A 16,080-nucleotide genomic window follows, 5' to 3' on the forward strand; every position below is an offset into this window, starting at 1 on the left:
TCCCTGCGGTGCTGCAAAGTGATGCTTGAAAGGTCTTGAAATATTTGTACGGTAGCTCCATCCACTGCAAGTTAGGTTCTGTTTCTAGCCATTCTCAATATTTCATCTTTAGTTTTAAAGTCCACTAAGCAACAAATAACATCCCACGGTGGGTCACTATCTCTTCCTCTAGGGCGCAGAGCTCTATGTATCCTCTCCATTACAATCTCTGTCTGGGCTGGCCGATCCAGGAGGTTATTGACAGGGCCTGTAATAGTGGAGAGGAGCTGTTCACTATCCACTGATTCAGGGAGGCCTCTGATTCTCAGGTTGTGGCGTCTGCCTCTATTATCGAGATCCTCCATATGTCGCTGGAGATCTCTAAGTTGTATGGTATGTGTATCTATTTTCAGTGTAGCCTGGCGGAGGACCGTACCTTGCTGAGCGGTTACTCTCTCTTTCTCTCGGACCCTGTCTGTCAGCACGTGGATGTCTAGGCGTAGTTCTGAAATGGCGGCAGACAGCATGTCTTTAATGACCGCAGTGATTGATTTAAGATCCTGTATGCTGAGCTGCTGATGTGAAGGGACAGAGTGTTCAGTCGTCTCTGGCATTTCCTAAGCTGTTGGTGCGAGGGGAGAATCAGTCAGCGGCGTGGGTGCAGCCTGTGTCCGTCCATGACGTGAAGGCGCCATGTTCCTCCTCTGCGATCGGAACATGGCCCCTATGTGTTGGCTCAAACCCTCTGTTTGTTCATGAGGGGAGCGAGAGCGCGATGTCGAAGAGGTACGGGATGCGATCCCCATCATTTATCAGTTGTTAATGGGGTTTAAGCCTCCTCTAAGATGGTGTTTTGGGCTGTAGCGACAGGAGCTCTGGAATTAAGCTGCCATTTCCCAGCGAGTTCAGGCCACGTCCCACTTTCGTATGTTTTGAAGCTCTGCGCTCTGATTTCCGTGGCCTCCATGTTTTTGGCTGTTTATGGCCGGAGGCTTTGTTGCTTTCCATTGCCGGGGTGACCAGCGCATCACGAGCCACTGACACGGACGCCAGTCACCTCCCTCTCCATAGCCACGCCCTTACATCGACGTGTGATGTCACAACGCCGCTGGTCTATGCGGCGTCGCTTGTTGGGGTGGGTTGGGGTGGGTCTGCGCGCTGGTGACTCGGAGGGCGGCTCCTCCCACCCCATTTGACAAGCCAAACCCTCACTATATCAGCTGCAGCTGATTTAGTTATCAGCTGTTAGTATATAAGCAGCATACGCTCCTTCAGTCTCATGCTGTCACAGGCATCAGACTGATCGCATTGCTGATTGTCTACACACACAGGTGATTAAATTTATGGCCAATATAAATTTAATGGACAGTACGTCGGTGGGCAGATGGGTGGGGATTTTATGGACACTGTATCCATTCACCCCACCAATTTAGGGACACTTTTTTATTATAGACAGCGTCCTTAATCTGCTCTCCAAATCTAGTATGATTCTTTATTATATGTCCACTAGATCGTATATATACTTCCTTTTCCCTTTTCTCAGTTTTTTTCAGATATCTTGGCCATCAACACTCCTCTGTTTCAGGGGGAGGTGCTGTTCTTTTGTATTCTAAACCATGGGACAGATAGCCATCTATTTTGCAGGTATGCTGCTTTGTTGGGGAAATTCTTTTATTCTACTCTACTAGGATCTATAAGTATGGTGTTGCAATCCCTATTGTGTTTGTATATACCACTGTATTCCTTTGTACATCATTTATCAGTAACTGTGCATCCATATGTTCTTATTGTTTTTCATGTCTTAGCTTTTCTAATAATAAAAAATGTATATTTTGATACAATTTTGTATACTCCTGCCTTTTAAAAGTCCCACAAGAAGAAAAATTGGTCTATTATATAGTCTACTAGGGATGTGGGCAGATGGTCTCCTTCCATTTAGCCTTTTAGCACTCCTAACACGTTGCAGTTGCAGGTGAGCTTGCTTTAAGTCTATTTTTGTAAACTTTTGCCCCCAGCCAGTGAGCCAAATAGATCTTCAAGTCGAGGCAATGGGTATTGATCCACAAGAAGTTGGTTGTTCAGGGCAACCCTGAAATCCCCACAAAGTCTAATGCCTCCATTCTTTTTCTTGACAGGCACAATTGGCAATGCCCATTCACTTCTATCAACTTTAGTTATGATCTTTTCAGTCAATAGAAAAGAAAAGAAAAAATAGGTCCAGCTCTGCTTCCACTTTCTTCCGCAAGACAAAGGGCACTGATCTTGCCTTACAAAAACGAGGTGTAGCACCAGGCTTTAAGATAAGGTGGGCCACTTTTGCTTTTACCGAGCCCAAAGAGTCCGCAAAAACCTCCTTAAAGCGTGACTTCAGAGATTCCACCCAATGGTCTACCTCAGAAAGCAATGTACATTGGGCAATGACAAGAGGGGGCATGCCCAGGACTTTGATCAAGTCCCTACCATACAGCAGAGGACCTCATTTACTTACAACATAAAGGAGTAGAGTTTCACTGCATTTGCCTAATGTCACAATGGGTTTCACATAACCTAAGGGCTGTAGCAGTTCCCTGCTGTAGGTTTGTAGTGTGAGATTTGTAGGTTGGAGCGGTATGGACAGACCCGATGCCTTTAAATCAGTCCATGAAATGACAGACACAGCCACCCCTGTATCAACATCCATGGAGACAGGACAGCCATTAAGTGTGACATCCACTTTTATTGCAGGAGTGTTCCCAGCTACCCGAAACAGTCCAACATGCTGGACATAGGTCTCCTCATCAGAGCTGGAGCCTTTATTGTCAATATCCACATAAAATGTCTGTTTACGTCTACCTTTTGTGGTAGCATTCGGGGAGTGTGAGCTGTGGCAAACATGCCCAATATGACTAGTCTTTCCACAAAGAAAACAAATTACATCTTTGAACTTGCAAGCAGGTGCACTGTGAGAAGTGTTACCACAACGGTAGCAAGTTGGTATCCTAGAGACAGAAGAATTAGGGTTAGCAAGGTTTAGGTTGATTAAGCGATGCCCATCGTGGGTGTCGGGCGATAGCAGTGTGGAATATTTTCTCTCCCTGGCTTGCAGGAGGTTCAGGTGGTGTCTTCAGTAGGGTGGAGTCCCGTGTAGCCAACTCCATGACTGTAGCAAGGTATTGGCTTTCATCAAGTCAAGTCGAGTTCTGTAAGTAAATGTTTCTGTATGGCTGGGTCGCAGAGTCCAATGACAAAAATGTCATGGAGAGCTGTCTGCAGGTAGTCTCCAAACTGACAAGTGGCAGCTAGTTTAAGTAAAGCAATGATATAAGTCTTTATATCCTCCTCAGCATGTTGCCTCCTACTGTAGAATTTAAACCGCTCTGCGATTTCTAATGGCTTTGGGTTGTAGTGCTCATATAGCCTCTGAATTAACTCAGGCAGGGGCTTAGAGGCCGGCTTGTCTGGAGACATTAAGTCTCCGAGAGTGCCATATGCAGCCTGACCCAATGCTGTGAGGAAAACTGCAACTTTCTTTTCTACAGCCACACTATTTGCTTCCATATACTGCTCCAGCCTCTCCACCCAGGAGCTCCATGATTCAGCAGCAGGATCAAATGGTTGAATAAACCCTATGAAAGCCATGTGTGCTAAAATTCACAATCCTCTTTGCCACTGTTATGTCCCTTCGACACAGGGTCTCTCAGCGTGTTGCTAGCAATGTTGCCAGTATCTGCTCAGCAAGTTACACACAGGCTGGATGCACTTCTTAACCAGGGAAGGGTTTATTACTCACTCAGAAAGCGATGTACATTCTTACATGGAGGAGTCATATACAACAGATCTCCCTCTAAGTATCACGCTCCTGCTTCCAGTCCCACTCATTGTGACTGACTTCCTGGTGCAGCCCCTCCCCCAGCATGCATCAGGAGAAAGGGGTTAAGGGTCACAGTGATTCTGCATAAACATTACAAAGATCTTGTACAAAAAAATGCACTGAAATATGGCAGCCATGACTGGATGTCTCTAACTAATTTTGGGGCACAGTCTTGTCGTCCCAGACGATCTAAGTAAGCTTGATCTACAGTGAGTTGTACCCTAACACTCCAAGAGGTAGTTGAATAGTCGAATTGGAAGTGGCTTCATATAATATTAATCTTTTTTCTTTTTTTAAATTAAGAGTGAGGTGAGCTGAGACCAATGTACTTTCAAGGTGCATAGAGTGTATGACTGCTGTTGTTTTGTTATAGGTACCTTACCGACTGCATTCTGATTCCTAGATCACCTCCCCTGATATAGGGAAAAGGAAAAACATTTTTCCAGGGAATTGGGATTATGATTGTGATTGTTATTTTATGTCATTGCTTTCAATGGGTCACCAAGACCCACAAGGATGTACTTGTTTTTCTGTAATATGTGTAAACTGGTGCCTTGTTACCCCCTTTTTTCTTTACTGTATTGTTACTGTTGTGTTGACATGTAAAGCTCATAAATAAACACCTTTCGGGAAAAAAAAAAATCACAATTTATTCAGTTATTTATTCAGTTATGTCCTGGTTTATTGCCTAGGGAAATGATGGCATACATCCCAGGAATCTTCTGGAGGAGAACATGAGAGGAAGGGCTTTCTCAGCTACGCACACTGTCCTGCATGCATGAGCTAAGGGCATACGTGTAGCGCACCCTCTAAGGAGCCACAGTCAAGCTGGGATCCCCCACCCTTTACAGCCAGGCACACCAACTTTTCACAGGCACTCCAGAGACAGAGAACAGTCTGTGACTTTGTTTTTGTTATTTATTGAGGGGAAATAACTTGGATAGGATGGGAGGTTATGGGATATCCACTTGACTTTAGCAAAACTTTAGGAACATTCTTCCTATATACAGTCTCTATATACAGTCTATATACAGCTCTGACCTCTTCCTCCAGCACACTCTTGCTTGCAGACCTAACTGAATTACTGTTTAGATATCTGACAAACTTTCAGTCAGATATTTGAGCGATGATCCATTACAGGCAGGAACCAGAGGCCCCTTGTATTGTAGCAGAGAATACAGTGAAACAGCTTGGACATAACCTCGTGTGGCTACTGATCCCAGCACCACCTCTTCAGGTGCTGCCAACCCACCTAGCTACAAATGCCCCTTTCACTAGCCCTCCAGGTTAACTTCGCACAGCAGTCCTCCAGATTGACTCTCTCTCGCTCTCTCTCTCCAGCCCACCTGGCTGACTCTGCAGGAGATCACCCAGTAGTGCTGCTGTACTCACAGTCCTCACACTTGCTCCTATGCCTCCAGGAAGGGCTTCCTCCATGTGTTGTAGCAGGATTCTTCCAGAACCCCCCCCCCCCAGACCAGGGGGCACCCTTGAGGGCCACCAACAGTCTCCACAGCACTACATCTCCATCTTTTACCTGACTGACCTGCGGACATGGCTCATGCCTATTTATGAGTTGGCCTGCCAGGCCTTCAATGGGGATTGACTGAGGTCCTCATATAATTTCCAAACAGCTCCACCTAACCTCCACCCACTAGCTCCAGAAGCTTCTACCACATTTTAGAGCAGGGGGAGGCACGAGAGGAGCTGTAAGGATGAGTCACTCAGTCCTAACTTACTGAACCCTGACCCAGATTCACAGCTCAGGCTTAGCCCCAAGCTAAATAAAATTTTCCTATACTAACAAATCTAACACTAACAAACCTTGCACTCACTAGAAGGTGCTACATATGGATTCCAGGAAGTGAATGCTACATGAATCATTTTCCCTTACTCATGATGTCCACGGCCAGAAATGCTATGGGTGTTTTTCAAAGTGATTTCTCAACAAAATAAAGCATGGAGACATGGATGGATGGGGAGTTTGCTTTCAATAATAAAAATGTATTAAATAGTGTTTTTGGTTTGTGGTGCTCAGATGCAGTGAAGATCCACTTTAAGTAGTGGTCCAGGTATGGAGTAATGATGGAAATTATGACTTTGGTCACCACACCTCAATGGGCAGGTAAAGCAAATGTTTAAAATAGGGCACTGATTCACAATCTAATGAGCATTTGGCTAGTCTACACTCACATTTAACAGCTGAGCTGGAAATTGCATTGCTCTCCCCTATATCCGTAATGGAGCAGTTTAAGGCTAATTTGTTGGAGTTATATTATATATATATATGTACATAGGCCTTGTATATACAAACATTATGGAAAAAGCTTCCGGGCCTTGTATATGCCTTGTAAAGCTTTTTCCATAATGTTTGTATACACAAGACCTATGTACATATATATTTATGTATATTTTGTCTATATATATTTTTTCCATATATTTTTCTTTAAATTTGGTATATTTATAATTGGTTATTCCCCCCCCCCCCCGAAACCCCCCCCCCTCTCCCCCCCCCCCTTTTTTCTTTACATATACATTTCCCGTTAATTATGCATATTTTTTTATACATATACACATAGTTTGTATGATTTATTGGAATACTAAATTACATTTTTTGGTGATATTGCTCCCCTTGTTTCAAAAAAATATACTATTTAAAATCATCTAGCAATTTCCATACATCATATTCCCAATAATATCCCATGTTTGTCCCCCTTCTCACAATTATATTTTTTTACTGATTTGTCAATTAGTAATCTCCAGTTTTTATTCTTATTTTTATTTCTATTTTTATTTTTTCTATTTTTTTATTATTATTTACATATTTTTTCTTTTCATATCTATATAGTATTATCTATATATTCTTATCTTTATTTATAATTTTTCTATTTTAATTCAAATTTTTATTTTTATTATTATTATTTTTTATTGTTATTCATTTTCTTCCCCCCTTTTTATGTTTTTTTCTGGTTTATGGTACTGTCCCTAATAGATTTTCTGTTTATTGGGGTGGTGGCTGGGTTGCTTACGGCATTATTTTTGGTTCATTAGTCCGTCTGGATGATGTATCTATGATGTGGATGTGCTGGCGACGGGACACACTGAGTGATATCTAAGCTGCGCCTCACTTGGGCAGATTATTCGTATGTGCTTTTTATCTACTGCACCCACATAATTTGGAAAATTGCACCTCTCCCAAAAAACGTTGTCAATTTTAATCCAGTCTTCACTAGTCGGCTTCTTCATCACCTTATCTTTCAAAACTTGCCAGATAGCTGTACAGGTTTCATGCACAATAGAACTCACAGTCGAATTGCCCATCTTGAATTCATATTGTAAACTGGCGAAAGAATTGCCAGTAGCTAAATACCTGAAAGGAATGACAAGTATAATTAATAGTCTTTTTTACAGTTTTAGCTCTAAAGACGAGGTGGCAATTTTTTTGGGCTATTTTTATTTTCTCAAAAAATTGGGAAAATCATTTTTTTTTTCTATAAGATACTTTGAAGTGGTTTCTGTTTGCATGGGGATGGGTACTAAATCTGAAATATAGCATATTATCATATAGCATATTATTTTAAAAAATATGTTACCTTAAGGTTACTAGTAATCACTCAGCTGGCTCCTCACTCTTGCGGAAGTTGGTGTTCTGGTGCTCCAAATGTAGATCAGTCAAAGCAATTCATCGAAAACTGAAGTGGTAAGATTACATAGATAGTGGAAAAGGTATCAGATGAGGAAGTGGGGTGAAAGTGTGGACAGTTAAGGAGGAGTAAGTGGGGGGATGGAGGGAGGGGGGAGGGATAGAGGGATGTAGGGTTGTATGGAGGAATGGGGAGAAAGTTGAATTTTTACATATTTACCCACCTGCCCACTGACATACGAGTATATTTGAAAAATTTCACATCATGTGCACGTAGATCATTATAGATGATCCTGCTGGCTCTCTCCTCCCTATTTGCAATAACAGGGTGGACCCAGTATCTTCTACTTGTCAGCATCATCCTCCTCCTCCTCAATCTGTTTTTTTTCTTTTTTATTAAGTGTTCTTGCATAGCAAGACCACTTACTGTTATCTCACATATATATTATTATTATTATAGCCAAATTTACCACCCTAACTCCTCCCACAGCTTTTACACTACATAGACAGTAATATACCGAAACGTGCGGATTGTTCCCGATTGGTGTGTTATTACTTTGTGGAATGTTTTGCTGAATGGTTCCCGAAATACCATAATTTTTGCAGCGAAATTTGTCCCATAGGAATGAATGGCGAAATGTTCAAAACTAGAGTGGGAGGTGACAAAAGATGACAACCCCATGATCAGCCAAAACATTATTACCAGCCAAAACATTATGACCCCCCCCCCCCCAGTTACTCCGCCCACTCCAGTAGGTGGAGGCAAGAACACTTCACACAATTTCCCCAGAAATTGTAGCTTTTCTAGTTATGATTGCAGCAGTTATTACTGCAGCCAAAGGCAATGAATGGTGATACATGCTGTCCACGCAGTGGACAATTAAGATTACAGACAGATTAAGAATGATTTCTATGTGGTAGCTGGGATTCCCAATGTCATGGGTGTCATAGACTGTACTCATGTGCCTTTTTTGCCCCCTCTGATAAAGAGCATATCTACCACAATAGGAAGAGGTACCAGTCCCTGAACATCCAGGTTGTCTGCAATGCAAATATGTTTAGCAAAAATGTGGTCACTGGCTACCCAGGATCTGTCCAGGATGGCTAGAATAACCAGAGGCTGGATTCTTTGTAAGACACTTTTTATTATCAAATATGTCTCAATGCATGCTACATACATCATACATGACAGCAGGGCTTTTTTTTCACAGAAAATAGGTGCTGGAACTCACCCTCCCCAGCCAACGCACTGCCCCAACCACACCCACAACACAGCCACACCTTCCTTTAGTGGTGAAGATTACATGGTTGCCAAATAGTGAGTGTGATTGAGGCTCGGTACTGTGTATCACAGAAGGCGCTAGGTTCAGAAAAGTGAAACACACAGAGTACAGGTCTTAGGAGTGCATATCACACAGGGTGCAGTAGCCATAAACATGTACAGGATCAGGAGTATGTAATGTACACTGTACATACATAATCTGAGGCAAATGATACACACTCCTAACCACTACCCCTGTATACTGTGCTATACTTTATATAATCATGACCCCATTCTCTTTATACTAGGCTGTATTTTACATACTTCTGACCACTGCACTCTGTCAGTTGTGTTGTTCCTTACATACTCCTGACTGCTGAATTCTGTATGCTGTGATGTATTTTGCATGCTCTTGACTGCTGTAATCCCCACATACAGAGTGGTTGGATTATTCAACATATAGCCCTGTGTACAGAGTGCAGTGGTCAGGAATATGTAATATAGAGTGTAATGTGCAGTCCAGCATACAGTGTGCAGGGGTCAGGAGTACATAACGTAAAACCAATTTGCAGAGTGCAGATGTCATTCGTATTGTCCAGGGGCCATTAATGTAACATATTACTGTAAGAGGTATGTAATATATAGCACAGCATACAGTTATGACTAGGTAATGTACAAGGTAATTTACAAAATCCTCACTGTTGCACCCTGCATACCCTACCATACATGACATACTCTTGGTTACTGAACTCTGTATACTTTGCTGCCCCCCAGCAAAGTTCTCTTGTCCTCTCTAAGCAAAAATCATCCACCCCTCAAAGTAACCATCAATTACTCGCCTCTGTGCACACCTTTGCTTTCCTCTGTGTCAACTCTGTGCCCAACATCCACAGCCCACCAACACACCTCCTCATTCACAACACACCTCTTCTGCTCCATCCACAGTTCAACTCTGCACTTTTTCCGCAGTTCACCTTAGCACCCTGTCCACAACTCACCTTTGTACCCCATTAACATCTTGCCTCTGCAACCCTCCATCCACAGATTACACTCCAAGTCCACAACTCACCTCAGCACCCTCATCTACAGCTTATCCTCACAGCTTTCACTTCTGTACAATCTACAAACCCCCTTCCCTGCAAAAATCCCTTTCCCAGCACTCCCCTTTGCACAAATCTCCCACCTTTTTACAGATCCCCCTTACCCCAGCTCTCTTATCCTTTCACAAACACCCATCCTCCCCCAGCTCTCTCACCTTTTTCACAGATCCCTCCTTCCAGCTTTCTCACAAATCCTCCCACCCACACACAAAAAGCTATCTCACCTGTTCACAGATTGTCCTCCTCTCCCACAGCTCTCTGTCACCTCTTGCAGAATGCAGCCATCATGGCTCTGATAGTTGTGCCCGGGCCTTTTCAATACGGTGACGTTCCTGCAGCTCTGCCTATTAGCAATGTAGTATGGAGAAGAGGAGGAGTTTCACAGCATTTCGCTCCTCTCTGTACTACACTCAGATGTAACAGGCTGCAGGTGGAGAAAGAAGCTGCCTCCCCAAGCCCCATATTTACAAACAATGTGGGCGAATACAGACAGGGCCAATCCTAGGGTCACAGGAGCCTGGGTGCAGAAATATTTCCACCGCCTACATGGGTGTGGTCATCTTACTAACTCCTCACCTTTACAAATGTTTCTATGGCACAGTACCTGTGTTTGATGGGCACAGTGGCTACGATTAATTGGCACAGTGGCTGCATTTAATTGGCACAGTGGCTGCATTTGATAGACACAGTGGTTGCATTTAATAGGCCAAGTGGCTGCATTTGATGGCACAGTGGCTGCGTTTGATGGCACAGTGGCTGCATTTGATGGGCACACTAGCTGCGTTTAATTGGCAGTGTCTGTGTAATTGGCACAGTGGCTCGTTTGATGGCACAGAGGCTGCATTTAATGGGCACAGTGGCTGTGTTTGATGGGCACAGTGGCTGCGTTTGACGGCCATCGTGGCTGCATTGATGGCACAGTGGCTGCGTTTGATGGGCACAGTGGCTGTGTTTGATGGGCACAGTGGCTGCATTTACTTGGCACAGTGGCTGCGTTTGATGACACAGTGGCTGCGTTTGATGACACAGTGGCTATGTTTGACGGGCTCCCTGGCTGCATTTGATGGGCACAGTGGCTGCATTTTATAGCACAGTGGCTTTGTTTAATTGGCACAGTGGCTGCGATTGACAGGCACAGTGGTTGTATGTGTGTGATGGGCACAGTGGCTGCGTTTGATGATGCAGTGGCTGCGTTTGATGGCACAGTGGCTGTGCTTAATTGGCACAGTGGCTGACTTTAATTGGCACAGTGGCTGTGTTTAATTGGCACAGTGGCTGCGTTTGATTGCACAGTGGCTGCGGTTAATGGGCACAGTGGCTGTGTTTGATGGGCACAGTGGCTGCGTTTGATGGCACAGTGGCTGCTTTTAATTGGCACAGTGGTTGCATTTAATTGGCACAGTTGCTGGGTTTGATGGTGCAGTGGCTGCGTTTAATGGGCACAGTGGCTATGTTTGATGGCACAGTGGCTGCGTTTAATGGTCACAGTGGCTGCGTTTGAAGGGCACAGTGGCTGCGTGTGATGGGCACAGTGGCTGCGTGTGATGGGCACAGTGGCTGTGTGTGATGGGCACAGTGGCTACATTTACTTGGCACAGTGGCTGCCTTTGATGTCACAGTGGCTGCGTTTAATTGGCACAGTGGTTGCATTTAATGGGCACAGTGGCTGTATTTGATGGAAACACTGGCTGCATTTTATGGCACAGTGGCTGCGTTTGACGGGCATCGTGGCAGTGTTTGATTGGCACAGTGGCTGCATTTAATTGGCACAGTGGCTGCGTTTGACGGGCACAGTGACTGCATTCGATGACACAGTGGCTGCATTTGATGACACATCAAATTACTTACAGGGTGAAGCCAAGGTTCAGGTCAGGTGCAGTGCAGTCACTCACAGCAAGTCAGGCAGTCTCAGTCAGGCAGTTCTTTTCAGAAGTGCTCCGCTCGCTCCCCTCCCTCTGAGCCATGCTGTCTGAGTCTGAAAATGGCAGACGTGGGTTGAGCCGAGATAGTTTTCCAGCCACAGAGATGGCGTGCTATGAATGCTGGGGCGGCCCTGGCGCGCTCTGAATGCTGGAGCGGCCGTGGCCTCTGACCTCACTGGTTGCTAGGCCCCCAGCAGCAGGCAAATCTAGCAACCAGTGCAGTCAAGTAATGTGCCACAGCTTCGGGAAAATTAGGGAAATAAAATTTCCGTCATTACTCACTCATCATGATTGTTGAAAAAATGGCAATTTCAAACTGTATTTTAGTTGATTGTTGTTGATTGCTATCCTTGTCTGCATTCACTGCTAACACCACTCTTGAGGCACTCAACACCTGCAGAATCTCACAACAATGCAGCAATTACTAAGACAAGATGTGTCAATGAGTGGACCTTTGGGGTACTTAAAATCAGGTTCCAATGTACCTCACTATGTGGTGATTTTCTGCATTATAGCCCAAAAGTTGGCAGCCTGTTTTTGGCCTGCTGTGTCATTCATTCCTTAGCCCATTATGCAGGATTGCTTCTGGATGATTGCTTCGGGACACTGATGAGGACCCTATTCCACCAATCCCTGAATCCTATTACAACGAGCATGATCATGAAGTCTGACAGTGCTTCACTTTACTCTGTAAATTTAGGCTGTAAATCTTTCCATGTTTACTCTGTTTGGTGAAAAGAAAAGGCTGTGGTTGTTACAAGGGAACACAGGACGTGGCCCCATATTAGACTGTCTGTTACCTTCTAACTTCAACACAAGCTGTTCATTTCAGCGGCTTCAATTCATTTGAAGCTCTAAGCCCATAGTTGAACATATGCACATGTACTGGCAATATGCTCATTTTACACAAAGATCTTTGGACATATCTTAGGCAACAATTAACCCACCACAAAAGCATTTTTGTATGTTTGCTTTCCAAAACCTTTATTAAAAGAAACAAATAAAAACATAAAATCAATAATGTCACCCAGCAATAATATTATTAGGTCAAGCAACCAGTGTTCAACCAGAACTGTGCAAATCCACTGTATGTACAAGTCAAAGTATATGCCAAAGGAACTTAGATGTCCCATCACACTTTTACACACACTGCTAAACATCACATCACCCTAATGATGAGGAAATGTTTAGGCTCAACATTGTCTAGAATGGCAATGGTGGAGATGTACTAAAACTGGAGCACATGCAATCTGGCGCAGCTGGGCCTAGTAACCAATAGTCTACTAGGTGCTATTGTCCAAGCTTCATAGAAAAAGCTGAATTTAGAAGCTAAATGGTTAGTAAGACCAACTGCACCTGACTCTCTGGACTTTGGTTTTAGTAGATAGCACCCAATGCCTATTCTTGATATTCAAAAAGCACACATGTGCCAATATATAGCAATTACTTTACCAAAGAGAACATTCAAAAAGACTTGAAAGTGGAACCAAGGGCAAACCTTTTTTATTTCTTTGAATTTGGATAGATTAATAGAGTGTTAGATCCCTTTCAATTTGTTTTTGCCATTTGTGTCCCTTTGTGGGATTTACGTTCTATTCTTGTTTGGGTGACAAGACAAAATGTGGGTTTTTCTAGTCCTTTCACTCACCCTGATAAGGACAAAGAGTAGATAGAGAGAGTGAATCTCCCTAAGGCTTTATTCACACTAATGCGTTTTTTGATGCATTTTTGCAGAAATGCAGGGACATTTTTTAACATGGGTTCCTATGGAACATGTTCACATCAATGCATTTTAGTGCGTCTGCGTTTTTGGAAAGGGTTGGGGACTTTTTTTCCCACAAAATTCAGCGTTTTGCAAGTTATAGAATTCAATGGACCCGCATCCTAACAGGGCGCAGACAGCAAGAAGAACTGACTGATCTTCTAACCCCCATCTGCTGTATCAAAAAAACAAAAACATGTCACCTCCAGTTACACTTTCTAGCAGTGCAATACAAGAGTCACATATAAAAAAGATAAATTAGACAAAAAAATGGTGGCTATAGTTTATTGTAATGAAAAGGCAACAAAAGAGAGCCCTAATTCTGCCCCTAACCATGCCCTCATAAATTATCTCACAAAATAACAGTTTTATGCATAACTAGGTTACAAAAATAAATATTAACAACAACTTTACCAATATTAACTTAAAGCATATCAGTGCCCATCAGGGCAGTCTATCAGTGCCCCTCAGTGCGGCTTCATTAGTGCCCATCAGTGGCCATCAGTGCAGCATATCAGTGCCCATCAGTTCAGCCTCATCCGTGCCCATCAGTGCAGACTCATCAGTGCAACCTATCAGTGCAGCATATCAGTGCCCATCAGCTGCCATCGGTGCCACCTCATCAGTGGCCATTAGTGCAGCCTCTTAGTGCCCATCAGTGCAACATATCAGTGCCCATCATTACTGCCTCAGCAGTAGCCATCAGCGCAGCCTCTTAGTGCACATCAGTGCTGCCTTATCAGTGCCCATCAGTGTGGCATATCAGGGCTGCCTTATCAGTGCAACCCCATCAGTGCTGCTTATCGGTGCCGCCTCATCAGTGGCCATCAGTGCACCCTCAACAGTGCCCATCAGTGAGCCTCATCAGTGCAGCCTTATCAGTGCACATCAATGCAGCCTATCAGTGCCCATCAGTGCAGTCTATCAGTGCCCATCAGTTCAGCTTCATCAGTGCCAATCAATGCAGCCTCTCACTGCATGGGAATCACAGGGAGGAATCAGGAGGAGAGCCGGCCGGATCACACAGAGAGAGGATCTCCTGCTGTGACACAGCTTGGATCTGAAATGCTGGCTGCTATCAAACAAAGTCCAGCCTCCTATGATAGAAAGCACACTGATTCAATTTCTCAAAGCATTGGTCAGCAACTGCCATTTCAGATACAAGGTGTATCACAGCGGGAGATCCTCTCTCTTTTCTCTTCTCCTGACAGTTTTCTGGCTGATCGCTTTTGGCCCCCGGGCCACTCTGATGCCCTGTAAAAAAGGCTGCACTGCTTCTGCCAGAAGCGATTAGCCAGAAAATTGTCGGCCCAGGCCACCCCTTCTCCACACTCCACTCCAAATTTTGAGGGCTGTGCATAAGTTACAGTGGTTGATGTTGTAAAATGTGGCCAAGCATATTATTTATTTTTTCTCTATGTACATACATTACCGCTTGGAATTTTAAAGCGATATAATAATAATAGATTGTGTTTATACACAAAGCAAAGTTTGAAGATAGATAAAATGTTATATATATATATATATATATATATATATATATATATATATATATATATATATATATGGAAAGGCCAGTATGGTGGCCTGGAATTATGGGTGGAGCCCGGTGGAGTATATAACCAGCCCGTTCGCCTAGCTCCCTCGTCGGTTCCGGTGCGCGATATCTGATACGTCAGAAATCAAGGGCCGACTATCCTCGAGACCTTTCAGTGAGCCGGGTTCGTGAGTTCCACGCTGTTCCGTCCGCCTTAGTGTCGACAAAGCCTTGTCGTTCGTCAGCGTCCGTCTGATTGCCGTCTGAGTCGCTATACTCAAATCGAAATTTTCCGTTTGTCGTACAAACACGTCTGGGCCGGCTGTCGCAGGTAGGGCTTCGGCACCCATTTCATTTCATGTGTTACAAAGTCACGTAAACTAGATTCCTGAACTCACGAACCACTCACTTTAGATTGCACGAACGTCTTAACTGTGGCACTCGTATTCGTTACTACATGTCACTACCCCTTCTTCGAAAGAAGCCGTTATCACTTTTCGGTACATGCCGTTCGTGCCACCAGGCACCTCGTTTCGTAGCACGTCGCTGCAAACCGAACGACTCCCCCGATCATTTCTATGTTCGAATCGATCGAACCGTTTCGAAATTACAGCCGTCTGCTTGTCACGTTAAACTGAGCACTCCGGCCAATGGCAATCTAATGTTGTTCAAAATCATGAAACGGTCGGACCGTTTCAAATCCGAATAAGTTATGCATTTCAATCATTTCATGCCGTTGTACTATGTCTGTCATTTCGGTTCATTCCATTTCAATCATTTCAGTCATTTCTATCATTTCGAGTCATTTCAATCATTTCAGTCATTTCAATCATTTCGAGTCATTTCAATCATTTCAGTCTGCTATGTCGGATCATTTCATTTCTACCATTTCTAAAGACATTTCATCATTTCTGTCACCTACCGCGCTCCGTTGCGAATCCTGTCGCATCTCCAATGCACCGATTGGCTTCGAAGTGCCCCAGGGTTCGGCCTCATTTCTGTACATGCTCCAGAGACTGAGTCACT

Source organism: Lithobates pipiens, unplaced genomic scaffold (assembly GCF_037356315.1).
Source record: "Lithobates pipiens isolate NorthernLeopardFrog02 unplaced genomic scaffold, aLitPip1_a1.2 Scaffold_13, whole genome shotgun sequence".
Classification (NCBI taxonomy): Eukaryota; Metazoa; Chordata; class Amphibia; order Anura; family Ranidae; genus Lithobates; species Lithobates pipiens.